General features: G+C 51.2%; 1 protein-coding gene across 1 annotated transcript in view; it reads left to right on the forward strand.

The window, feature by feature from the left end:
- The window catches only part of NECTIN1 (nectin cell adhesion molecule 1), a gene marked incomplete at both ends in the record, with an annotated part of 102,931 nt that overhangs the window by 20,643 nt on the left and 56,042 nt on the right, over positions 1 to 26,246 (forward strand). The gene's annotated exons all lie outside the window — the stretch shown is intronic.

Genomic DNA, 26,246 nt, shown 5'->3' on the forward strand with positions numbered 1-26,246 from the left:
TAGCATAGAATCGTTTAGGTTGGAAAAGACCTTTAACATCATCGAGCTCAACTGTTAACCCAGCACTGCCAAGCCCACCACTAAACCATGTCCCTAAGCACCACATCTGCCTGTCTTTTAAATACATCCAGGGGTGGGGACTCACCACTTCCCTGGGCAGCTTGTTTCAATGCCTGACAACCCTTGGGGTGAAGAATTTTTTCCTAATATCCAATCTAAAAGGAGTGTACCAATCACCAGCTGGTCTGCAGCATCCTGCCTCTCCTGGTCCCTGGGGAGGTTTTTTGACCCCTTTTGTCCTTTCATTTGGGAAAGACACTGGCACACCAGCCTTGGAAATTTGCTGTTCCCCCTGTTCACCTCAAAGTACACTGTCTCTTTCCAAGGAGATATGAGTGGACGCTGCCCATACTCAGAGCCAGCCAGACCCCAGAGCACTGTGTTAGCAGAGAGCTCAATCACTGCTTCATGGATCCTGTCGCTCTGCAGAGCGCAGCTCCGGGGTTGGATCCCAATTGCACCCGTTTGCAACATTTCCATGTTGACTTCAGATTGCTGTAGGAATCTGGCAATCCATGGGGTTCTCCAGTGTATTTTGCAATGCCACGTCTCTGGATTATTATCCCTTGAGACTAAGGAGTGGGATGGCCAAGACTTAGCCAGCTGGTGTTTTCGTTGTGTAGGAGGGCATGGTTTATTTGCGAGAAGGACCAAGCACCAGCATGTCAGCTCTGTTGCCTGATGGTCAGAACATCATGCCTGCTAAAACCCAGCGATTGTATTAGGTCATGGAGTCCAGCAGTCCACCTTCAGGGGCCAGTGCCTTGTCAGGTCTTGTTTCTGAGGGTGCGGGGTTTTGTGTGCTGGCCTGTTGGTGGGCAGTTATGCAAAGGACAGAGACCTTGGTTCTGACCCTGTTGATCAAAACACTCCCTGCTGGGGCTGTAGCACAGAGCTGACTGAAGCGTAGCTGCCTTTGTGAGCTGCCTGGGGAATGGCTGGCGAGATGGGGAGCAGGGCAGTTACCGGGTATGGGGTGTTGTTCGGAGGTGCGTAAGGTTGGGGTTTTCACAACTGGCAAAGGGTATTAAGTACCTGCTTCCTACTGTCTTTGGAAAGGAAGCGAAGTGGGACAGGCAGACCATGCCGGACACCCTCTGCCTTGTGTTGGCCCGTAGTCTCCTTGACCTGTTACTCAGGCCATAGAAAATGCAATGGTCCTTTTGAAGTCAAGAGAAGACTTAGCACCCTTTATAGACCCAGCAGGTTGGTGTCACATCCCCTTAGCTGGACAAAGCATGGGAGTTCTGCACAGTTTGGGACAGATTTTATGGTCTTTCCTATTAATATTTCTGTTGCTGGTATCCTGAGTCTCAGATTCTATAGAGATGTAAAAGGAGGAGCTGTTAAGATCCCTTACAGGGGATGAAGGTCATGTGGGACAGATCTTTTCCAGTCTGTCACCTTGCACTGCCACAGCGTACAGGTGACACTCAGTGCAGGATCCAGCCTGCAGCCCTTCCTGCACAAGAGCAAGGGGGTGCAAGGGTTGCAGGATGGGGTTAATGCTCTGCCGAGGCATCCTTTGTTCTGGGCAGGCTGCTGAGGTTTGGAAATGGAGTGCTAAGAAGTGAACACCACAAAATATATACGTCCGCACTTTATGATGCTGATTTTCAGTTTCAACAGCTGTTCCATTTGGAACGGATGAACGTGTACTCCGGCTTAGTAGGAGTCAATTAAAAATAAACCGAGGGAGAAGGATTGGTGTTGGAGCCCAGCGACGCTCATCGGACATAAAAGTTGCATCCTTTCAAGCCTGGATTTTCTCTCCAATTTGCCACAGGCGGCAGGCTCTAACTCGGAGCTCTCATTAGCATAGAAATGCTGTTGGTTGCCCTGAATCCCTGGCCCCATCGCTTTGTTCCTGCTCATGGCAGGAGCAGTGATAAAACCGCCTCCCGGCCTCCCCGTCCCCCCCACAGCCGCTCCCTCCCCAGTGCTCTTTGTGCGGGAGGCCGGTTGCCTTCGCCTCCCGCCGTGTGACACTGCTGACCGGAGCGGGGAGGGAGGCTTTGGTGCCTGGCTACCCGGGCGGATTAGACAGCAGACATCTGCGGGGAAGGGGGCAGGGAAGAGCTGCTCCCTTTTGTTGTTTTTTTACCGCGTGTGGCCAGAATATGGCCATCGGTTGCGGCCATCCTTGGGGTTTTTTCCCTCTGCTTCCCCAAAGCGATAAGGAAAGAAAACTTTGGCTTGGCCCTGCGTCTGCACAGGTTAACATCCTGCTGTCTCAGGTGCACGCTTTGCGCAGGAGAGGTTGGTTGTGGATAGGACTCCTGTAATGTCCCTGCTCTTATTCCTGGTCTGAGCGTGTATTTTTTTGGCAAGAAACCTTGCATCTTTCTGCCTGTGTTTTTGCCAGCAAGAAATTGCAAGCAAGGTAGGGAAGTACAGGGTCATTCGGGGACGTAGGATGCGGCATGTACCTTCCTAATGGAAGAGACCTGATGGCCCACAGTAGGATCTTAAGTTTCCTCCTCCTCCTATTGCTGCTAAATGGATGCTCCCATTGAGTCCCTCTCTCTGCTGAGACGGGAAACATCGACGGGTCCTTGCAGCATCGGACTGTCAGTGCCTTCTCCCCTGCAACAAATACATCTGGGTTACCACTGCCTCTGTCTCATAGACTGGGCATTCAGGAGGGCAGGAGGGGGTGGGAGAGAGAAGAGGCCAAGCATCTTTTTACAAAGGCTGGATTGAGCATTGGGCCAGAATGCATCATCTTTAAGTGATGAGTCAGAAATCTGATCCACAGGCAGCGTCAGTTTTCACAGAGGGGTAGTTTGCAAAGGGAGAAGAAAAAAGACAAGTGCTTTGCTTAGAAATTTGGGCAAAAACCAAGGAGGCTCTGCCAGGGAGGCTGTGGAGGAGGAGATAGGTTCAGCTGATGTTCCCCTCGTGGCTTGTGATTTGGGCTGTCCAGGTTAAGACCCATTAAGGAGGCCAGCACTTCTTAAGTAAGTTCTGAAAAGAACAGGCTCTCATGAAATGGGGTCTCCAGCTAGGCAGCCCCTTTAGAAAACATAGGCCAAGGTCTCCTGAACAAGTGTTTTGAGCGGTTGTTGGGTAAGTCGCTGAATGAGCAGAGCCTAGTCCAGGTCAGTGAGAAAAGCTTGATTTCATTGGGGATGGGTTCCTGCAAGACCCTGCTTTGACATCAAATGGGAATATGAAGCTAATCATCCAGACTCCTTCATGTCCAAGGAAATAAATCGGCGCTTTCAGGATAAGATTCATCCAGCTCAAGGTAGATTTCTTATGCACACTGGCTGAATTATGCGGTAGAAATTTCTCTTCATTGACTCCGCAGTTAGTGCAGACAGCCGGCTAAGATGAAGATGTCTGCACTGGGCGGCATGGACTGTGTTTTTCCACGAGGGGGGCTGCTTGTTGTGCAGGCAGAGTTTCTACTCCTCTCACCTTTCTGCCACTGCAACTTTAGGAGCCATTTCAGTAGCTTGGCATCATTTTCTGGAGATGCTGAACAGCTTTACAGAGTGGAAGATGGCCCCTTTCTTGGAGCCTCCTTCTCCCCTTCCCTGCTTCTCTCAATCACTCCTTGTGCCTGCCAATATTTTTTAGTAGTGTGTTTGTGTGACAGGAAGAGAAAACACAGGGATGGGAAATTAAATCTGGAGAATAAATCAGAGATTTATTAATTTATTAATATGACAGAACTATTTACTGTCTCTCCAAGATTCATCTCCTTGCCTGGGTTCCCACATGCCAGTGTCTTGGTCCCAAGAGTCACATTACTGTGACAGGGAGGCTGAGAAGAGCCTCCTGAGGGGAATGAAGAGCAAAACACACAGCCTCAGCAGACAGGGCACGGTGGCATCCCGGCATGGTGGCATCCCGGCACTCAGGCTGGGCGTGCACAGAAAGCTGAGGATAAGACAGAGCGGGAATGACTGGACAGAAGCTAAGCCATCGCCTCCCTTTCAGCTGCTTGTGCTCACTGGGGCTAACTCCCAGTACAGGGGTAACTCCAGTACGGTGCTTCCTCTGGAACAGAAACCACAGTATTACAGAGGACAATCCAAGCCGAGTGACCTGGCTGCAAACTGGTGCCCGCACTGCAGGAGTTACTCTCCATTCGTCTAAAGGAGGGGTTGACTCTGAACCTGAAGTCTCCTGAGTGCATCTGGCAACAGCTTCTTGCACTTCTGCTCCTGTTAACGTGTTATTTAACACTAGTATGGGCAGAATCCTGCAGTCCCGTGGGATGCCAAAACATGCTGATGAATCCCCTGTCTTCAGCCCCTGGCATTATCAATGAAAAAGCCATTTGTCCTCAATGTGTGCATTGAAAAATTCTTGGTTCGTTTTATTCTTCATCACCTTCAGCATATCAAGGCCTGGCACTCTATTTAAAATCTATTTGAACAACGGTTCAAAGGTTTCACAATGTCTTGGTGAGGTTTCGTAGGCTGCGTATTCAGTCAGTGACTTCTCTGCATCCCTCAAGATCTCTTGCTCTGTTTCTACCTCTTTGTAAAAAACAAAGGCAGCGGATGGAGACCAGTTTTTAAACAAGCTCTCTGCATACTGCAAGAACCCTTGGGCCTGATCCTTCCTCGGCAGGGAGTAGAAAACAAGGACAGTGTGGGCTCTTTGCTGAGTTGTGGCTAGAAACTACCGTTGTGGTGCTTCCAGTTGCTGGATGTCTTTGCATTCATGTTTATTAAGTGCAGATGTTTCAAGGCGGAGTCAGCAGGGAGAAGTCTCTGCGGCGAGACGGGGTCAAGTGAGCCTCCTCAGCTCTCCCCTTCCCACACACCCGGCTCCCTCTACGCCATTGCTGAGTTTTGCTGCTTTAAATTTGTCAGGTTGCTCTTTCTGGCGGAGAAGGACAATGCTGTTGTGTGCAGAGGTGCCAGAAGGGCAGAGCAAAAGATGGTGTGGAGGGTGGGAGTAAAGGAAAAGAAAGAGAGAGAAAGCGTCAGGTGCATTTCTGTGCATTTGTGCGTGTTTCTGAGCCTGCTTCCCCTTCCTCCCGGGAAGGCAGAGCTGAGAGACGGAGGGAGAGCTTCGCAGCCAGCTCTTTGCCGGCTGCCCTTGACACGCAAGAGGGAAATCACCGTGCTGGCAGGGACCCCAAGGCAAGCAGTTCCAGCACTGCTTGCCTCCCCCGCACGCCATCCCCCAGGAAAAGGCACGGATGCTGCCAGCAGGCCCTGGCACCACACTATGCTGAGCAGCTCCAAAGAGAGCCGTGGGCTTTCCTTGGTGCAATACAGCCCTGGCTGAGCGTGCGCGGAAGCTCCGGACCCTGCCTCTGGAAGGCCAGCCCTGGCTCCCAGAAACAGCTGGAGGGGAGCTGGAGCTCTGCTTCTTGCTATATCAGAGCTGAGCTGCAACACAGGTTGAAGTTAGCAAACAGAGGAGCCCAGCACCTCCTCCTTTTGCGTCAGGATCTCCCGGCTCTGCGGATTACCCAGCATCTCCTTCATTGCCTACATGTGTTTGCAGGAGGCAGTGGCCTGGTGACAATGGGACAATTTTAAATGCCTGTCTGTGATCACAGCTATGGTTGTCAGTGGCGGTTGCTCATCAAGTCACCCTGCAACAGCAATCTGCATCCCCACAGGATGGTGTGAGCTGTAGGAGCTTTTTGAAGGATAACCCAGTTGCTAGCAGGCAGCAGGATTTCAGCCCCACTTCTGCAGGTATTGGCTTTGGACCTAGGTCCTGCCTGTCCACCAAGAGAAAGTGATTGGTATTAGCAGTAGGAAAGAATGGACAGTGAGTAACATGCCTTGAAGGGGCAGTTTCTCCCTGGTGTGGCAAGCCCTGATCAGCTCCCGCCCTGGAGCACAAGGGCTGAAATGCTGTCTGCGTTCTCCTCCTGAGCTGTGGCGAAGGGCCCCGCGCGTGGCCTGCCTTGAGGGACAGGAGGAACACCACCTCGTCTGCGCTCGTGGGAGGGCACCCTAGGAAGAGGCCGATGCACAGTTGTTATGGCAGAAGCCGCTTCCATCCTCACTCTTCCCCCCTTCGCCAGGCTGGGAAGCAGGAGGGCAGAGCAGGCTGCGGGAGCAGGACCCTAGGACCTGCCGGAGGAGCACCCCTGGGGAGGGCACCTCCTGGTTTGCGGGGCTGCAGGGGACGAGCTGGACATGGCCAACAGGGACGATGCGTTGTGCCCAGAGCGAAAGGGGAAGCCTGCCTGTGACTGTAACACGCCTGTGATGATAACAGTGTTGGCCAGCTCCCCCCCGCATCTGCCAAATCACCCCCTTGCTTGGTTGAGGGGTGCCTCCTGTGTCAAGGGTCCTCTCCGCATGTGGTCTGCACCAGCGTGTGGGTCCTGCGGGGCAAGCCAGGCCCAGCAGGCACGCCGGGGGCTTTGCCCCAGGGCGGTTGGTACAGACGAAGGTGCCGTGCCTCCCGCTGCGCTCCAGCCCAAGGCAGCTCCTGCACGATGAGGTCAGGCCAGGAAGCACCGGCCCCGCTCTCTTCCTGCTCTGCCCAGCTGCTGCGCGCTGAGCTCTGTCTCTAGGAGGGTTTCTCATTTATGGGCTGGGTTTCTCTTTTGGCTGCCTTGTTTACAGGGGAATAAGTGACACAATCAGGCGGCCTGATCTTATGTGTTGGGAGGGAGGAGAGGATTGATCCAGATCTTCATTGCTGCTGCAATCAGCTTAGCCGTTCCCAGGATCCGGGTCTGTAGAGAGCAGCCTCGGTAGGGAGACCGAGACGCTGCTCTGCCGGCAGGAGGGGAGTTTTTGTGCGAGCACGACCGACCCCAGCATCGTCCTGCCCCTGTAGCCAGTTTGCTTTCCCGGTGTTCCAGCCCTCTCCTTTCTCCCCACTGCAGTGCCATGCTTTTCAAGGCCCATCGCTGTGGACAGACAGAAGGCAGCCTGTAACTTCCCTCCCCTCCTGTTCTCTCTGCGTTTGTGCTGGCTTGCTCCTTGTCCCGTGTTTCTGGGCGACACCCCTTCCTATGCAGCTCCTGGCGCTCTGTCTCTCCGAATATCTCACATCTAGTGTTCCTATTTGCTCAGCTGGGTTATGGTTGGAGGGGTAGAGCAGAGGGAACAGGCACACTACCTGCCCACCTGCGCCTGCCAGCACCTGAACGCGCACGCCTGACAAGCTGCCGCGGTAGCCGTAGCCGAACGTGGGACGGAGAAGGCGGGTAGGGAGTGAGCGTGGGAGAAAAGGACCTGTGTATGAAGTATTCCAAGTGGGGAAAATTGGCATGTTTGCTAATGCTATAAAGAAGGAGGCAGCCTTTTCTCAAGCCTCGGGGCAGATAGGTAGGCAATAAAGCAGAAAAAACCACTAGAAATGAGAGCCGCCAAGCTGACGGCCCAAGCAAGCTGAAACCTGCCTGGTGAGGAGGCTTGTTCCAAAGTGGGAAGGGGCAGATTCCCAGTCAGGACTGGATCTGTGGCAGTCCCTTTCTCATGGTAATGGAGCCCAAGGTTTCCAGGAAAAACTGGGCTTTCAATATCTGGAGGGGAGCTCTGCCCCCAACCCTTAACCTTGACTTCAGGCTGCTCCAAGCTTGAGGAAGCCTGTGAACCCAGTTTATGGCCAGTTTGAAATGCAAGCCCAACCCAACAGTTTCTCTCTGCAAGTCACAACTCACAGAGCTTATCTGGGTCCCATCTGAAGCCACGCTACGGCTAATTTACAATGACAGTATAAAAGCAGGCTCATTCTAGCACCATGCCAGGACCTTTCACTTGTGCTCAACCATGGAGAGCCCACCAGAATAGGAATGAGAGAGGAAACCTTTCTGGTGGATCCTGCTGAGACAGCTGGATTTTTCTGCTACAGAGGCCTCATGCAGTCCTGAATATCACCCCACCCCCAGGCTCCACTGATTTTTCCCCTGGTTCATATGCAATATTTGCATTTGTCCTCGATTCTTGCACCAGAGCAGCTGCATTTAGCCTGCCCACCCTTACTGAGGCTGGAGAAGGGGAGGGCAATGGTTTTTCTGCACTAAACCATCCCTTGTCATTAGGGCTGGGAGCCAGAGTACGTTCCTCAACAAGCCAGCGCAGACCCCCGCTCCCGACATGCACACCTCCTGCTTTGCACATCCCTGTGTTTGTGACAGCCCCTGTCTGATAGGTCCCAAGCGATGGGGGCTGATTCCATGGCCCTTCTCCTTTCCCACTGACGTTTCTAACTAAAGCTGCATTTCTGGGGCAAGTCGGAGCAGGCAGCCCATTTTCTGGTTGGACAGGCTTTGTTTGTGCTCTGGGAGAAATGGAGAGGTTGGCTGTGGGCCTCAGCTGGGATGGGAGTTGCACAGTTGTGGCCTGGGAGAGGGGATGTGTTGCAACTTGCTGCCCATTGCTCCCCCTCTCCCCAGTTCCTTCTCAGGGTTTTGAACTTTGGAAATGTCTTCCTGCAAAAAGGGGTGTGAAATGGTGCCAGAGGGAAGCAAAGAAGGAAAAAGGGGAACAGCAGAAACAGGTGATTCTGTGTTACGGGAGTAAACTTGCTGGAGTCTGAGCACTGAGCGCCTGTTGAGGCTGTACAGTTTGGAGGCCTAGGGAGGACCAGCCATCCCCCATGAGCTAATGCTCCAGGCTCTGGAATTAAATGGCTTGTAGTCTCCTCTCCCCTTGGGGAATGCCGCCGTAGTGGCATACCACTCTGGTAGCTCAGGCAGGGCCATGTGAATCCAGGAAGGTCCTCTGAGCTCCCAGGGCCCACACACAGCTGGATCGCTGCCTTTGGGGTCTAGGCTCCAGTGGTGGAAGCCAGCCTCCCCCTTGCCTTGTTGTTGTACCCGCTGAGAGCTCTGTGCAACTTCAAGTTATTTCATAGATAGCTGGGCATTTGGCGGATAGCTTGCAAGAAAGGCAGAGGAGCATCACAGGTCACCTTGAACATGCAGCTGAGGGACCTGAATCAGCCATGAGACAGGGCAGTGCTCACATATGATGAGAAGGAATAGCGTTGTTTCCCTTTCCCTGCTTCCCTCTCTACTGTTCAGCTCCTTCTCCATTTTAAATGTTTTTTTTTCCTCCCCAACCTTTTCTCTTTCCATCCCTGTCCTCTCTCTACTATCCTTTGTCTTTGTTTCAACCCCCTTCCTGCATGTCTGCAGGATGCCTCTGCCCAGACAGAACAGACAGCGAAGGCCAAGACTGGAACTACTCTAGATGCAATCTCCATTTTGCTCAAGGATCATTAATTACCTTGATGATTAAATACAATTAAAGATCCGTAAGACCTTTCTGATATCAGAGCCTTTAGCAAGGGCAGCTTTTAGGAACCTTCACCAACAGTAAAACAAAAGGAGGAGATAGACCAGTAAATCAGGGAATCCCAATTAAAATCCGTGCTTAGCTCATTAACCTAATTACACATTGTGTCGTGCTAGCCTCAGCTCCACTGAGGGGGAAAGAGAGGCAGCAGTGGGGGTGGGCTGGTTACCCGTGTGCTAGCTGTGCTAGGTTGGTTACATCAGATCTCTCTTGTCTCTTTGGCTGAGAAAATGGCCTTTCTGGGGGATTTCTAGCTGGGCTGCGGAAGCTGATGAACATTTGTGCCAAGCCCTGAAAGGCAGCATGCGTGCACGTAATACAGCATGTATTTCCTCTTCCTCAAAACGTCCTTTCCACCTGCATCCTGCTCTGTAGCCCGCTTGTCAGATGGCAGCTCCAGTGCTGGGAAGGAACCTTCCCACACCCAGTTCACCCTCATCCCTTAACCCTGGAGAGGCACTGGCAGAGCTGGTGGAAGGAGGAGAGTGCCTGAATGGGATGATAATGGAGATGAGGAGGAGAGGGGTCTCTGAGAAAGGGGAAAAGGGAGGGGGCCGGTGCTAAGCAGGGAGAATCCTTCAGCCGAGGCAGGCTGCTTTGCTGCGGAGTCGAGGCCGAAGCACACCGAGGCTCCGAGAGTTGCGGGTTGCTCTGCAAGGAGCTGTCTGCTCTAGTTACCTGCTGCGGACCCTGTCCTTTCTCTCCTTCCCCTTTCTCACGGCAGAGACACCTGGTTGCACGAAGGCCTCCCCTTCGCCCATCCTGAGCTCTGGGTCCGAGATCCTGCTCCCAAAGCCCGGCACAGCCTAGCAGGCAGAAGTCTGTCTCCTCCAGGAGCTTGTGCTAGTTATTGGGGCGGGAGGAGGGAGGCATGGTGTCTTGGGAGCACGTCTGTCCCACCGAGAAAGGGAAGGGAACAGGAACATTTGCAGGCCCTGTCTCTGCTGAATCCAGGTGACTCATGGATTTGTGGTTTTTCCACACGAAAGTCTGAGGGCTGGATCCCGCGGTGTGCAGCTGCATTCGGCGTGCTTCGCTGCCTACGTGCCTGTGTTCAAAGGGACGGGGAGGAGGCGGCAGGCCCCGGCATGTCCTACCCATAACCAGTCGAATTTGGAAAAGCAAGTCAGAGCTCGAAGAGGTCAGGGTGCGGCTTCCCACATGGCAGGACAAGGGAAGCGGGAGCATACTGGAGACCCCGAGTCCCGTGGGACCAAGCTGTGACTTAGTACCTGCAAACACGGAGGGAGAAGGGAAGGAGGCAGGGAGCCAAGAAGGCACGCTGCTCTCAGCAGAGCGGCTCCATGTGGGGTCTATGCAGCAGAGCCATTGCCAGCCAGGAGGGGATAGGTTTATCCTGGGGAACAGCACTGAATTCCCTGGCTCGGCAGGGCTCGAACTGCCCTGCAGAGTGCTTGGGAAGGAGGCAGGGGAAAAGCAGAGAGGGGAGGTAGGCATTTGCAAGAGTTTGGATGGAGGCACAGCACAGCTTGCCGAGCAGTATGCCACGTATGGGCTATTTGAGCTCCTGATGGGGAACACTGCCATAGCTTCAGGTGACTTCACACAGGGCCAGGGCAACCCAGCTGGCAGGCAAATGGCCATCCCTGCATTGGGAAGAGCTCCTGTTCAGCACTGGCTTCCATCTTAGTCTCTTGGGAAAGAGCTGTTCTTTGCCTTCCCTCTGCCCACATATAAACACACCCAAACACCATTTTCTTTCACATGAGTATGCTGCGATCATGTGAGGAAGATGGCAGGGATCTGAGGGGACCAGAAGCCATGGGGAACTACTGGGAGCTGGGTTGGGGACAGATGGACTCAGACAGACAGATGGAGCCCAGAGGTGCAAGCAGCCTGCTGAGTGGGTAAGATAGGATCATGACAGATCGAGTCCCCTTGCACAGCTCAGTCCCACGTTCCCGTTTAGTCCTAGGCTGAGCCATGGTGAGGGTGTTTGGCCTGGCACCGGTTTACTTGAGCACAGTGTGTATGAGAACAGCTGTTAAAAAACTTCCACAGCGGGTGCCAACCTGAACTGAGACTGCAGAGGCAGCCAGAAGGCATAAAGGTGATCAGAATCCTTTGAACTTCAAGAAAACAACAGACAGAAAATAGGCTGGGCGGTTCAGGATGCGGCGTCTTTTTCCCCCTTTTTTCTGATTAATTTGTCCTTACTTTGGAAAGAAAAAAATCCCACTCTCTTAACAAGCTGTGCATCAGTTCTGTGGGGTTACTGTGCTAAACCCTAAGGTCACTGCCTCTGGCCCAGCAATGGCTGTTTCTGTGGAAGACACACTGATCTCCTGAAGCTCTAGGGCTCTGAGAAAGTGGGATCTGCCTCTCTGCAATGACAGGGATGGAAAAGCAACAACTTCAAACCCTGCTGAAGTCACGGTTCCTGGGATTTTGCAGGGGGTGTTGTAATCCAGATGGGAGGTTTGCAGTTGCACTGCTCTCGGGTCACAGGCATTGCCCCAAACCAAACAGACTCTAGGGTGCAGGAAAGAAGTTATCCTCATTGCCGTAAAACTGTAGGCCAGGTCTCACAGAATAATTTAATCTAGCCGAAGATCATCAGGCAGCCTTCCTGAGACATCCCAGCCCCACTGGGACAGCAGGGCTTGCTTTACACATTGACCATTCTTTGGCTGGTTCTCTGCTTGCAGGTAATTAAAATGGATTAACCCTGCAGCCCAAACAGCTGCCTGCAGATAACTTGTCTTTATGCCCAAGGGACCCTTACCTCATTGTCTGCTCCAGAGAGCCCCTTAACTGCAAGGCGTGTTTGGAAGATACAAGGATTTCATTACACAGTGAGAAAGTGAAGGCAGAAACTCAAATACCTTTTTCTGGGATCAAGGCAACAGAAAGAAAGAGGGCATGAGAGAAGAGAAAAAACAGATCCTAGGGATGTGAAAGAGCAGAGGATTTGTAGATCCTACAATGGGAGAATTTGGAGTCTATTTCTCAGTCATGCCAAGTGTATATCTGGAGTATTCCCAGAGCAAACAATGCAATTACTTTAGATTTACACTATGCCAGCGAGTTGTCAGGCCTGAGGTTCCGACTCCAAAGGGTCCTGTGCAGACTTGCATATAAGCTGTTACGCGTTCCTAAGGGATGTGGAAGCTCTGAGAGAAAAGGCCACATTCACTTTTCTGAGGACAACTGTAAACTTCCTCTTCCTGTTGGGCTTCCTGTTGCTTCCCTGTCTGAGTCCTTTTCTTGAGGAGATCCGCAGCAAAAAATCCCAGTCCTTTTCTTAGTGCCTGTTGAGCTTGTGTAGCCCACAGGGTTGAAAAAAGCCTGGGGGATAAGATCGGGCTGTTCTTATAGGTTGCATAGTCCTGCAAAGAGGTAGTAATTTTCCATTTCAGGGGTGTTACTTCTTTCTGATGGGATCTTCCCTGAGGAAGGTGTGTCTCTCCCCTAAATGAAGTCTCTTCATTTCCCTTTGGGGCACATCATTCTTATCCTCTTGTGCCCTGTTTCCTCCATCTCACTGCCCGTGTGTTTTGCTGGGTCTGGACACAGGCTGACTTCAGATGCAGAACTCATCACCTTTGCATTCTTGTGTGGGTGATTCCAGCATGGACTGATCTGCTTGCCACACTATTGATCTGTTGAGGGTTGAAGTCCAAAGACCTATTCCCTATGACTGTCACAGATCAGTGCTGTGACAGCATCAGAAACAGGAGATTCTCAAGTCTGGTGCCTTTCCAGAACTAGGAGGAAACTTAGCTTTTGGTTTAATGAATGATTCTTTCATTTCATCCCACTTGTGGGTATACTGGCAAGGCACCAGTCTGTGTCTTGCAGCAGTGTTCCCCTTGCTTAGGTCAACCAGGCTGCTTAGCACAAGTAGAGTCCTTTACCAGGGTGGCTATACCATTTTCCAGTGCCTGAGCTTACTTTTAATGAGCAAGTTAATCTATTTCTGCATGACACTCTGCTGTGCCTGAAGACGTGTCCTGCTCTGCTCTGTGTTCGCACAAGGCGACAACATGCCTTAAAACTGGTGCTTCTTTCTGCCCACCTTTGCCTCCTCTCAGCGTTTCTACAGACAAGCCTGTGTTGCCAGACACAGCCCCTGAGACCTCTAGCCTTAACTGAAGATTGACCCTTTGAACTCTCTAAGCGCCACACTAATAGGAGTTAATGACATTTATCTATATACTTATCTTTCTTTTCCACTGCCTACCCCATTACTCCCCACACTGAAGTATCTGGGTACCTTACCAACAGTGACAGTTTGTGGTATCCAGATGACGTTAACTCTTTTTCCATGATGGGAGAATTACATTTCAGACAAATTAAGAAGCTCCCTTTAATCTCTTTTCCCTGGTTTCTTTTTTCTTTCTTTTTTTATTGCCCCCATTTGCATTCATTCAATACCCATCTGGTTATTTCTGGAAGTCTTTCTCCACTACTATTCTGGTCATTTTTTACAAAATTGGAGATGGGACTTTTTGTCCTCTTTTCTCTTTCTGTTAGCTATTTATATCCTTCCATCCATCTTCTTAGGTAGTCAAGCATCCAGCTGTGTTATATCTGTCACCTTGGTACCTAAGCAACAAGTAAAAAAGTTTCTTAACAGCTGTTAGCTCAAGCAATGGCTGCTCTAGAGCAGAGGTGGCAAACAAGTGACACTCGAGCTGCTGTGCAGCTTGTGAGCAATTCAAACCCAGCTGCCATGCCCAGAGGTGGTGAAGCACCAAGGAGAGCCCTGGCCAGGCTTGTCCTGTCCTTCTGTGGAGCATCGGGACCCCAGGGGAGGTGCTCGTGTCTCCCAGGGATTCATTCTGCACAGCTCCTCCTTCCCTTGCCCCCTCACTTGTGTGATGGTCCTCAGCTGTTGTGGGACCTGGCATGGTAGGTCAGGAAGGTCCATCACATTTGACCTACAAGTCTCCCTGCTTCTGCCTTCGGTGTTTTGGCTCCAGACCCATTTCCCCCATCCTCGGGCGCTTCCCTGATGGGGGACGGGGCTGCTTCTGCGGGAGCGTGGTGCTGTGGTATTGGGGAGCGTCCGTCCTCGCTCCAGCCCTCAGGGGAGGCGGCAGAGGAGGCCTGCTGCTGCGTGAAGCGGCGGGGTGCTGTCGCGAGGAAGGTCGGGGAGCTGGGATGCTGGCTGACATTGGGGCACCGCCGTGCGGGAGCTCGCGCTTGGCGAGCGAGAGGCGCTCTGCAGCGTGTCGAAGAGCAGCTGCTGTGTGCAGTAGCCAAGCACTCGGCCTCCTGACTATGCAGCCAGGTGCTGAGAGATCTCGCCCAGTTGTTTTCAGCTTTCCAAGGGGAAAATATAAAAGTTCTGCTGGAAATCTGAAGGACCCTTTCTTTTCTTCATTTTTCCTCCCACCAGGGGAGCTGGCTGACATTTTTTGGGTAAAGTTTGTCTTTAAAAATGTACGACGTTCTGCAGAAACTGTGTCCATATTGCCGTGTCTGCTAAAAAATGTAATAGTCTGGTTTGTGTCATCTCTCCTTTTTTTCCCCCCAATCTGAAAAGAACATGAGTTCTCTTAAATAGCCTCCCATGTAGTTGTGAGCAAGTGGGAAGACACAAACAGCAGACGGAGGAGGAGGTGGGCACACCAGGCAGGTGGAGGGTGGGAGCAAATCCGTCTGTCGGGAAGGAGGAAGAGACATGGAGTCCAAAGGGACAGGCGCCGGAGCGGTCCCATCCCAGGCTACATCACACGGGTGTGCGGGTTGGCCCGAGGCCCCAGAGAATTCCTAACCCAGGGATGGGGTGGGATGAGACTCTTACAGAACGAATCCAGATGGACTGGAGCTCAGAGTGGGCTGTGGAAAATGAAGGTGGGGAGATTCACAGGCAGGCAGGAGGTGCCTTCTCTTTGGGTGTGAGAGCTGTTGGAAAGGTCAGCTGTGGAGACGACTAAAACACAGAATGGGCTTGCAAGCGGGGATGTTAGGCGTTTCAGAATGAGTTTTCCTTCTGCTTTGAAACAAACTGGCATTTGAAAATATCCACAGAAAGGAAATTTCAAAAGAAAACTTTGGTCTGGCTTAATCCAAAATGTCCCATTGCATTACAACCAAAGCATTTCATTCTGATTGCAGTTCTGGTCAGTGTTTTCCCAGATACCTTTTAAAAGAAATGAGAGTCCAAAAGCAGAAGTTGTTCTACAGTAAATTTTGTAAGTCTTAAAATGAAAAACCCTTTTTTCAAAATTGGAAAATCTAAAACCACAAAAAAGGAAACATTCTGTTCCAATGTTAGCACAGACCATTTCAACCTTATCAAAGGGCCTTTTTATTTTTTTAATTGAATTCTGTCAAAATCAGCACGTTCCAGTGGATAGTTTTGGCTTGGACTAAATGGCACTTTCCATCAGAAAAACATGCCATGTTGGAAAATTTTCCACTAGCGCTCGTTTTTTTTTCACATGCTTTTCATTTTTGTGGCAACTTCGTCAGTCCCTGGTTTCAGCTAGGACGAAGCACACAGAGGTCCCGAGAGAGAAGTTGACCTCCTGGTCTTTGAAGACCAGGATGACTCACTGGAGCTCTCCCCCGTGGCACAGCGGAAAATACGTCTGCCCCGCTGAGCAGCCTGCTCTTCTCCTCTACATAGCCAACCTTTTGAACACGGCTTATTGCTATTTAAGAAGAAAACAGGGAGCCTGGTGCTGATGCAGTTTCAACAGAAGTCAATGAAATAACTATGAAAGTCAATGAAATATGTCAATTAGGGCCAACTGAGCTATTTAACCCTGAGTCTCTGGGCCTAGTTTCTCCAGCATGATGCTGGAAATGGGATGTTGACTCTCGGCTTGCTCCATCCTCTTGACTGTTAATAGATCTTTATGGGGAACCAATTGCTTTTTGGTTCTGGCTTGTCTCTCATGAATCTATACTTCAGGAACAGTTAGGTTTAGAGCTACTATGTGATTCAAGCCTGCCATAGGGTTTCAGGCCGTGTAGCTACCCGCAGCTCCTGTCACAGTTGTTGGTATCCCAGCCTTCCTGCTCAGGCATCCCCAGATCAGGGAAAAAAGTGAAACATGCTGAGAGAGGCCCCAAAATCCAGCCCAAACAGCAGCAACCCAGTGTAGATACTCACTGAAGCATCCATCAGACTCTGGGGGATGCATAGCTGAAATGCCTCCCAGGATGTGTATGATGGGACATCTTTGTACCTGGGCATAAGAGGCCTGATGAGTCACTCAGCACAGCATGTCATTCCACCTCCGGAGTGACATTTGTCATCGAATTCCCCTGAGAGTTATATCACAACCCAGCTCCTCCCTGGGGCTGCCTGGAAGCACAAAGCCACCTTGTTGGAGGAGGGGATAATAAGGCATGGAGAAGCCCTTAGTTTCTCTTTCTGGAAGTTTGCTTGCCTCCCCCATTGTGCTACAATCACTAAGTATATACAACTCATAAGTCTAAGTCCCCAGTTGCCTCTGTCTGGCCCACCAGAAAGAGCAAGCCTTGCTGCCACCGAGACATGTCCAAAGGGAAATGTGATACGGTCCCGATTTTGTAAACTCCTCTCTGCAGGACAAATCGTCTTCTTTCTGCAGAAGTCCCTTTGATTTCCTGCTCCTCCTGACTTGCCCTCTGCTCTGGGCTAAATGCTGTCTGTCTTTACAGTGCAGTGAGCCCTTGCTGAGTGCCCTCACCTTTCTGGGCAGGTAAGAGTGGATATAACCGTGTTGTTCTCCCTTACCATCCCCAGAAAAGCAAAGCCACCGCCCCATGCATCCCAGAGCTGTGTACCAGGCAGGACGAGGCAGGGAGCGTGACCCCCTGTGGGAGGCCTCCCCGCCAGGCTCTGACCCTCACTCATTGCCTTCCTCCCCCCCTTCAGATGCTGATGATTGGGGCCAGCACAGGCTGCCTTTAATGGGTGGTCTTGTCACTTGTTTACAGTCCTGAGTCTTACAAGCTCAGCAGGCTCCTCTAAGCCCCTACCTGCCCAGCCGTTTTGAAGCTTAGCAGTCATTCCCGAGACAGCCTGGATGGCGGCTGTGACCTTAATAGATAGGAGAGCTGCATCTCCATCCAGCACGGAGTCAGTCTCTCTGCCAGCCGCCCTCTGCTCAACCCCACCAGCTGCTGTGAGGTCTGGAGTCAAAGGGGCTCCCATGCACCCAAATCTGCCCTGTTCAGATTTCTCTCCTCGCTGAGGTGGCATTCCTGCTGAGCTGTAGTGGGCCATGACAGATCTACACCTGGGCTAGAAGGATCGCAGCAGCCGCTGATCTGGCAAGCGAGAGAGATGAGGCAAACCTGGAGTGCACGTCAGCTCCTCGGGGCGGTGGGGACTGGAATTGGGGAGCTGGCTTTGCACGGAGGTTGAGTGGGACACTCGCTGTCAGCCTCAATGTCTCTCATCATTTCTGGCATGTCCTTAACACAAAATGTCGTAGATTTGGTTGCAGCCAGTTTGCTCGTTGTTGAGAAAAATGTGAGCCACATTTTGGGAACCTTTATCTAGCTGTTGACGTGGATAATGTTTAGGTTTGCTTCCAGGCTCTGTCAATAGAATAGGTTTTCCACTTCATCAACCTGTGCCTCGGTTTCCTCAGCCATAAAAATGAGGGTGACCTTTTCTATTTGCATGAGTGATGGGTGGGGCTGTGAGGCCTTACCACAAATGCCTCGGTATCTGCTTCCTTAGGTGAGAATTGTCACCATAATATGCAGATACCCACATCTAAACCAAGCCATTCAAGTGAGATTGCCAGTGATTGCCTGGGTGGCCTTGGGCACATCTCTTTGTCATTCAGCACCTCTGATTTCCCCATCCCTGAAAGCAGGGGTAATAATACTTTCCTGCCTCTCAGGGTGTTGGAGGATTAATTAGTTACTGTTTGAAAAGCCTTTTGAAGATGCAAAGCTTTCCATAAATATGCAGACTTATTCCTACAGATGGGGCCCAGGTAGGACTGAAGCGTGGTGTCTGTCACTCTGGACTGTGGAGCTGATAAATCCGGGAAGAGGTGAAATTTGTAAAATTAGTTCCCAGCACAGGGACTCGATGATAAGAAGGCTGAGCAGCAGCAGGCTGGAAATCAGGCGGGGCACTGCATTTTGGTTTATATGTACACACTGTTCTTTACGGCCTGTTGTTCATGGGCAGGAATCCTTAAACAACCCAGACAAAGTTGGGAAGTCTTGAGTCTCTTCCACTTCCCTGCAGAAATATCTCTAGGGCAAGATAAAACACATTACGAGAGAGATCACAGGCAGTCAGCTGGCAAAGGGTGTCTGTCCATTGCCATGGGTGCCGTGTTTGCGTTCATGTTGTTTGCAAAGATTTTTCCTAATTGTCAGCTCTGACGGGTCGTGAGCCGCCAGAACATATATCGCATTTTTCTGGTCACAAAAAAAAAATGTTGTTTCTATCTTCGAACAAATTATAGTAGAACGGAGCATGGCATTCCCACTTGCAATAGTAGAAAACATGTTTTTTTAACTTAAAGAGATGGTGAAATATCAGTAATATGTTATATACTAAAAGGATAATGGGAAGAAAGACAAGAGGAAAGCAAGACCACAGTCAGAAAGCTGACTGGTTAGCATGCATTTAGACTATAGGAAAGTAGGAGTTTTGATCTGCTTCACAAGAATTGCAGGCCTGGCCAATACCAGCATGGTTTGGCAGGGGTGTATTTTTCACCACGTCTTGGACAGAAGACCAGAGAGTTTGTGTCCTTTGGTAATTTCCCATGACCTGGCATCTACCCCTCTGATAAAAGAGGCTGGATTTGAGCGAGGACAGAGAGAGTCGGAGGGTGGCAGTGGCTGGTGGGGGCAGTCAGATGAGGCTATTTCAGCTATTAACCCTGGCGCTGAAGTCACGCCTGAGTCAGCAGAGTTTCGGCTTTGTCGCGTTCCCATTGTGGAGGCGCGTGAGTCATCACCTGGCCGAGCCCTGAGAGCTCCCGGTTTCTTGCTCCAGCTCTGAGCTGTCAGCCCAGGGAGGGAAGGAAAGATCCGATGTTCTCTCTTTCTGTGCCATCAAGTTTATTTTTGTTTTTATTGAATCTCTTCAGTCTCAAGTTCCTTCATTTCGGAAATGAGACTCTCTATGGGTTACTATCTTGATCCCCTCTTCACAGCTCTTCATTAAATCCCTCCTCCTTAGCACCTGGAGAGCTCTAATAGTGAGAATATTTAGCCTTGGACCAGGGCTCCTTGAACAACATCCAAGGCAACGCGGAAGTCCAGGAAGGAGGCAGGGCAGAGAAAATACTCATGTACATTTGGGGACTCAGCCCATCAAGATAAGGTCTCAGGACAGTCTCGGCTTAATTAGCTTCCCCCTGCTCAATGCTTCAGCTTCTTTCCCCTCCTCCACACTTGATTTTCCAGCTGTACTGTTCTTTTCTGCCCTTGCTTCCCCACCCAACCACCAAATAAGCATTGGCTCTGAATGTGGTCCCCTTTCTCAGTCTTCCCTCTTATTTACAGATCAGAGTTGGTAAGCAAGAAGACCTTGGCTTTTTCCTTGCTGGCAGGCAACAAGATGACTCTTGAGAGAAGGGTCTTTGATTTTTTGTTCTTTGTCCACCCTTGTCTTTGCCTGGCCGGCTGCCTGCTTTTCCTAGTGCAGAATTATGATCCTGGACATCGTCACCGGTGCCCCTCCAGAGGAACTAGTGGCTAGGGATGAGAGGAGGCAAGAGAGTGGCCTGGGGTGTCGTGATGATGTTGGAGAGACACAAGAGGGGTGAGAAAAATTGTAAGGCTAAAATGGAGGGAGGGCAGGTCAAAGAAAACAGCATTATAGACCAGGTTGAGAGGCAATCCTCTCCCGGGTTATGGAGATGGCTAGCAAGGGCAGAAGGGAGATGTGACTTAGCTGTAATAACTTGCACAAGGCCACAGGGGAAAGGAGATGAGAGTCTTCTGAACCCAGGCACTGGACAGATATGAGCAAGAGCGCACAGTGGGAAAAGAGCTGAGGAAGGAGCTGGAGTGAAGTCTAGTCCAAAAGGCCTGGAGGGACAGGCTGCATGGACAGGAAAGTGGGCCAAGTCCCGAGCACTGGTGCACGTCAGGTAGAGGCAAGGGGCAGCCTGGTTCGCTGCTCAGGTGTGTGGGAACTGCCAGCCCTTGCCAGAGGATTAGCTGACATGCTTGCGGGGCGGGGCGGGCAACAGGAGCTGGCTCCTCCGCGGTGACTGAGGAGCCTTTGTGCTTTGTTGCTGAGCACGGGGTTTCATAGCTTTATTGCAGGAAGGCCTTTCCCAGTGCTGTGTCAGCTCTTTCAGCAGCAGCCCTGCTCTGCCAGCCTTCCTGCTTTTGCCATGGGGCATGTTCCCCTCCCCTTGACTTGGGGGGTGAAGCAAAGCAGCTGTGTGAAAGCCAGGGAAGGTACAGCAAAGAGCGAAAGCCGGGAGCAAAGGCAGGCATGGTTGTTCCCTTCCCACTCCTCTGGTTTGCAGCCCTTTTCCTAGAGAACTAAAAGGCTGGCCGCAACGGAGGCTGTTTGCACGGTTGAAGCACAGACAGCAAGAACTAGTGGTCTAGTCTGGTGTTCATCTCTGCTTTTTGCTGTCTTTTTGATCTGTGGCTGGTCTCACCCTGGCGTCTGCCTTTCTTTCATCTACTTCTATGAAGAACACCTAGGACAAACATGGCCTTGGTCTTGTTTAGGGCCTTTGTGTGAATGCCAGTGGTGGCTCAATGAATAGACTTCCCAAACCTTAGCAGAGAACAAGCGGAGCATCAATGGATCAGGCCCTTTGGGAAAGATCTTTCATTCAAGTGGATCCTGAGGCTGCTTTGTGCTCTATTTATCTGAAGAGGAAATACTACATAGGCAGGAGAAGGCAACCCTGCTTTATCCCAAAGGCATCTCCACTGTCCTGTCCCAGGAGGCAGCCAATGAAGGGCTGGCTAGAGACCTCACTCAATACAAGCCATTGACTGGTCCTCAGATAATAGCATCTCTGCTGTTGCTGCTATGTGCTGGTTCTGGATATGAACCAGTGACCTAGAGTAAAAGGCCCTGTGTTTCCCATTTGGAAGCCAAAGCGAAGCCCGTTCTTTCTTTTTTGAGAGGGATTTGGATGAGAATCAGATGGGCCATTGTACACGCTGCCGTTTCCCCATCAGCTCCCATAAAGCTCCCAGCTCTCAGCTGGGGGAAGGGATGCTTGGGCTTGCCGTTTCTCTTGGTGTGCCCCGACTCTGATCACAATGTTATCTCAGGCCTTTCACTTTCATGTGCGGCCATGTCACCTGGAGCTATAAGCTTGCCACATCTCTTACTCTCTCATCTTCCTTCTAAGGCCCCCTTCCTTTGTGTTGGAAACTCAGTCTTCCTCTTCTAATCCCTTTGGTGTTCAGGCTCCGCATTTAAGTGGGGCAGGACTGAATCAATGCATGACACAGAGACCTCCAGTGAAAGTCTGCTGCTGCAGGAAGTGCATGTTGGTGAGTCACGGGAGACCACTCCTTCCTTGCGGTCGGCTGCAAGCCATTGACTACACGGAGTGAGGCAGGCACTGTGCTCTTTTGGAAGAGCAGCAAGAGCACTGATTTGAATGCCTGGCAATCAATACAAAGTCTCTCTGGCAAGAGGAAAGGTATTAACCCCAACGTCTTGGCCAAGTGCCAGCTCAAACCTTTGCTTCTTGCCACCTGAAATTCCCCTGCTGGGATTTAGGATCTTCTTTCCCATTTCCCACCCTGCCTAACACACCCGTGGCGTTCCTTTGGGCTGTTGGAGGCTGGTTGTGTTCTGCCCCATAAGGGTTGCATTTCAGACCTTGATTTCCACTTAAAAATAGGGAAGACTTGAAAGATGAATTCAGAAATACCAGGAGAAAAATTTGTAAGTGCCATCAGCTGGAAAGTTTTGAGCTCCTGCTCCATTCCATTTTTATGGAAAGTTCTTGGAGATCTGTTTGAAGTGTCTGTGAGGCAAATGGGACCATGTACAGGACATCATTGCCCATAGTCAAGGTGAGGTGCAAGGAGCTGTCTCAAAATCAGGTGCTTTGTGTAGGGTCTTTTGTAGGTTGAAGCGTGATGCTTTGTTTTGTCCTTTTGTAAGGTCTGGCTACTGTGACCTTTCAGTTTAGTTCTAAGTGATGCAAAGCCTCTTAGGACTGATTCCTCTGACATTTGCATCAGCCATGATGTTGCCACACCAAAGGGTGGCTCATCACACTTCTGCCAAGGGCTGTTTCAATGCCCTTGGGGTGAGATGAGTATCAGGGAACAGGAGGGAGAGAAATTGGTGAGAGGCTCAGCAGAGGCAAGGTTGTGCAAAGCAGTGTGGAGTTCACATGGTTCTTAACAAAGAGGCATTGATTGGAGGCTGGCTGTTGTGACAGAGCTCACTAGTGCCTGGAGATCATTTCCCGAGCTTTCTATATGGGGGAGCAAGAACCAGATTTGCAAGTGTGGGAGCCTCAATGTAACAGCACCTCTCGGGCTTTTAGGAGAAAGGGTTTTCAGGTTCAAGAGCCACCAGCTGCCACTTCAGTCTGCTCCCTCCCCAGTGCCCCTCACACCCAGGGAGTCCAGACCTTCCTTCCCAGCCCGCTGCCTGTGCCGCAGGGCACCCCGAGTTCTGCACAGTGCCCCCAAGGCCTTGCATGACCTAGTAAATATCTGGGTTTGGGATCGTGGGGAAAGGCATCAACACAAACCACTTCAGAGGCCAAGGTGGAGGAGTAGGATCTCAGAGGTCTCCACTAATGAGGTCTTGGCACCAACACATCTTTGGCACTCAGCTGGGCCTTTTTTACTGCTTTTGGTCCTTAACAAAAAATAACACCAAAAAACTAATGAGTAAAACGCGACTCGGCAAGCTTCAACCTATACAGCTAATCCTTCCTTGTGTGCTGGCTGCCTCCTGGGAGGTGTCAGAGCGGATCGGTGGGCACTGGGAGATCTGGCATAGGAACCGCAAATGGCAGGATGTATCCCAAGCCTTTTCTCTGCCATACCGACCACACACATCATTCAGCAAAGAAAAAGCAAGGCGAACCCCAGCATGGCACATGCACACACACATCCTGCTTAATATGTTCAAGCCTCTCCAGAGGCTGATTAGTGATTTTCTTTTCTCCTCCTCTCCCAGCCTCGAACGCTTATTGCCATCAATTATCTATGCATTTGCCCTGATGAATTATTGAGTGTGTAACGGGGCGAGGGAAGACCCGCCATCCCAGCTCGGTTACCTTGCAAACAAATGCTCCCCAGAGCATGACGGCAGCTAGTTTGCCCTCTGGCTTCTGATTTAGGATGGGGATCATGGGAAGTTGATCCAGCAACTTGCAAAACCCCTTTACTCCATCTGTTCCCCTTCCTCATCAGTGCTGTTGAGGCGTGGGTGTTATTGCCGTAGTACGGAGCAGAGCAATGGGTGCGTTATTTCCCTGATGAGAGGCTTGGAGGAGCGGAACATAAAGAGTTTACCCTGTCTTGCAAAAGAGCCATGAGTTATTCAGTCACCTGGAAAGGAAACACGATTTCCGCACAGTGTTTGGGGTTTTTTGGGGTATTTTTTGTTTGTTTTGTTTTGTTATTTCTTCTGCTGTTTCTTTTTTTCCCTTTTCCCCTGAAGCCTCTAGAAAGTTTGGAATGTGTTTTTGTTAAAGCTGCTACATGTAGGGGCCTGAATCCCAGCTTTGGCAGCATTTTGTTGTTGGCAAGCAGTCCTCAGCTGGCACCGGCTTTTTGCCTAGCCGAAAGTCTGACTCTTTACACCTGGGCAGAGGAGGGTTCTGCAGGACCATTCTGGGGTCTGGTTCAGGGTCAGGTTTGTCAGCACCAAAGTCTGCTTTTTCTCCAATTTGTGTCCCAGTACAGTCTGCACTGATGCATGGATCCCATGGCACGGGTAGGGTAGAAGGGAGAGGGTAGAACTGGGAATTGTTACTACCACTCAAGGTCAAGAAAAATCCCTTGATTTTTAAAAGGGTCATTCATTAATTTGCAGGGAAATCATAGCATAAGGAAAGGGCATAGTAATGATGAAGTGAGGGATTGGTTTGATCTCTCTCTTGTGATACACATCACATTCTGTGCCAGGTTGGCTGACAATGTCTTTATTTAAGGGGCACGTCTTAGGTGCCCATCCTTGGGCAGTGGTGGCCTTCAGACTGGCATAGCTTTCTGCGTGCAGTGCTCGTCCGCACGCCCCGCTAGGGAGAGACCAGGCTGTCCTCCCAGCTGCCCTGCAAGGGTGACTCCGAGGAGAAGCCAGTGACTTTCCATCCTCTCCCCTCTGGGGTTCGGCTCATCTCTCACTTTTCTGGCCACGATTTCCTGCTGTCGCGAACAGGGCCTCTTGTATTGGGATGTCGAAACCCTGGTTCAAAGGGAACCGCTGAGGCCTGTGGGGGGTCAGGGAGCTTGTGTGGGAGCGGAGCCAGCTGTGCCATCGCCCCAGCCCCGGGCAGGCTCTGCTCGGGGGCATGGGCCCTTCATGAAAGAGGTGGGGACCGGTGCTGATGAATCCGCTCTCCTCCAGCCTTGGGAGAAAGAGGGAGTGCTGAGCACACCTACAGCCAGGCAGCCGTGAGATGGGCGGCAGGTTGTTCCCAGGGCCTTGCTACGTGATTGCTTTTGCTCTCCGGCAAGCTCCCACACGCTTTGCGAGGCTCTAAAGACTTCAGAGCCTGACTGCTTGGCAAAGCTGTTGCTCACCTCTGCAGGTCTGGGCAATTCTGCAAGAGGCTCTCTCACCTCCGGGGCAGAAGGAGCAGCATATGCTGCAAAGCATGTTGGAGACATTTTCACCCTCCCCATCCACCCGTTCTTTCCTCAAATCCCAGCATAGCATTATCTAAACCCAGCCCTACTCTGCACCCGGTGCCTGCATTTCATCAGGAGGGCCCTTGTGGGCCACAGGGTCCCACAGGGCACAGGCCAGACTGGTGTCAGAAGAGTCTTTCACTGTGTCTTACTGCCTGGACATCCTTTTCCAATAGGCCAGTGCTTCTGGTTGGCATGGAGAAACATGGTCCAGCTCTGACTTTTATCAGAGCAGGAACATCCCTTCCCTGTGGTTTCTGGAGGGACATGCATGTTAAAAATGGCCCTGGCTACACTGGGAGGGGAAACGGGCAACCTGTGAGCTCAACTGACAGCCTCTAAGGACTCGATGGCTTCATGCATGCAGGCACATGAGGGCACCAGTGCTTTGCGGTGGCTGTAAGCAGCACTGAAAAACATTCCTCAGCACCCAGCCGCAATGCTAGGGTGTGGGGCAAACCAGCGCTTGACTCAGGGAAGGGGGCAAGTTCACACAAAGCTCTAGAGACTGAGTTTCAGTCTTAACTGCTGATGACTGTGGTCAGCTGATGGCGTCTCGTGGCCGGGCTGGATTGTTGAGGCTTGTCCTCAGGGTCACAGGCTTGGCCAGGAGGAAAGGAGAAGAGGAGAAAGAAGAGGCTTAGATGAGATGTGGGGACCGAGATCAAGCTGAGTACAGCAGGCATGGAGTGAGGGGGCAACATGGGAGCATGCCGAGAGAACGGTAACGGCGGTGTTTGTGGGTGAGAAGGCTTTTGTATGCCTGCACTTGCGTGTGTGAAACTGCAGGAAGGAGGCTCTTGCTCAGGTTCACGTGTAGAAGTCACAGGGCACATCTGCCAGGGGTCTGTGGGGCTAAGACCGAGGAGTTCATTTTGGCCATTCGTCCCCTGGAAGAACAGGGTAGGGGTGACATTTCAGAAATGCTCTGTCCCCTCAGTTAGAAGATGCTGTCCCGTTTCTCTTGCTATGCACTTTTTTCTTTCCCCAGCCTCTCTCTCTTTCATTACCCTTTCATGTTCCTCACTCTTTCTACATCTTTCTTTTTTTATTACCCCTTTCTTTCGTTTACTCTAGTCTCCCAGAATACATCCAATTTCAGATTCTGCCAGAAGCAGTGAGCAAAACCCACTTTTCTTGTTCTTACCACCTTGCTTCTCTGTTGTATTTATCATATAAATACTGTCT

The sequence above is a fragment of the Platalea leucorodia genome (genome assembly GCF_965183815.1).
Source record: "Platalea leucorodia genome assembly, chromosome: 20".
Classification (NCBI taxonomy): Eukaryota; Metazoa; Chordata; class Aves; order Pelecaniformes; family Threskiornithidae; genus Platalea; species Platalea leucorodia.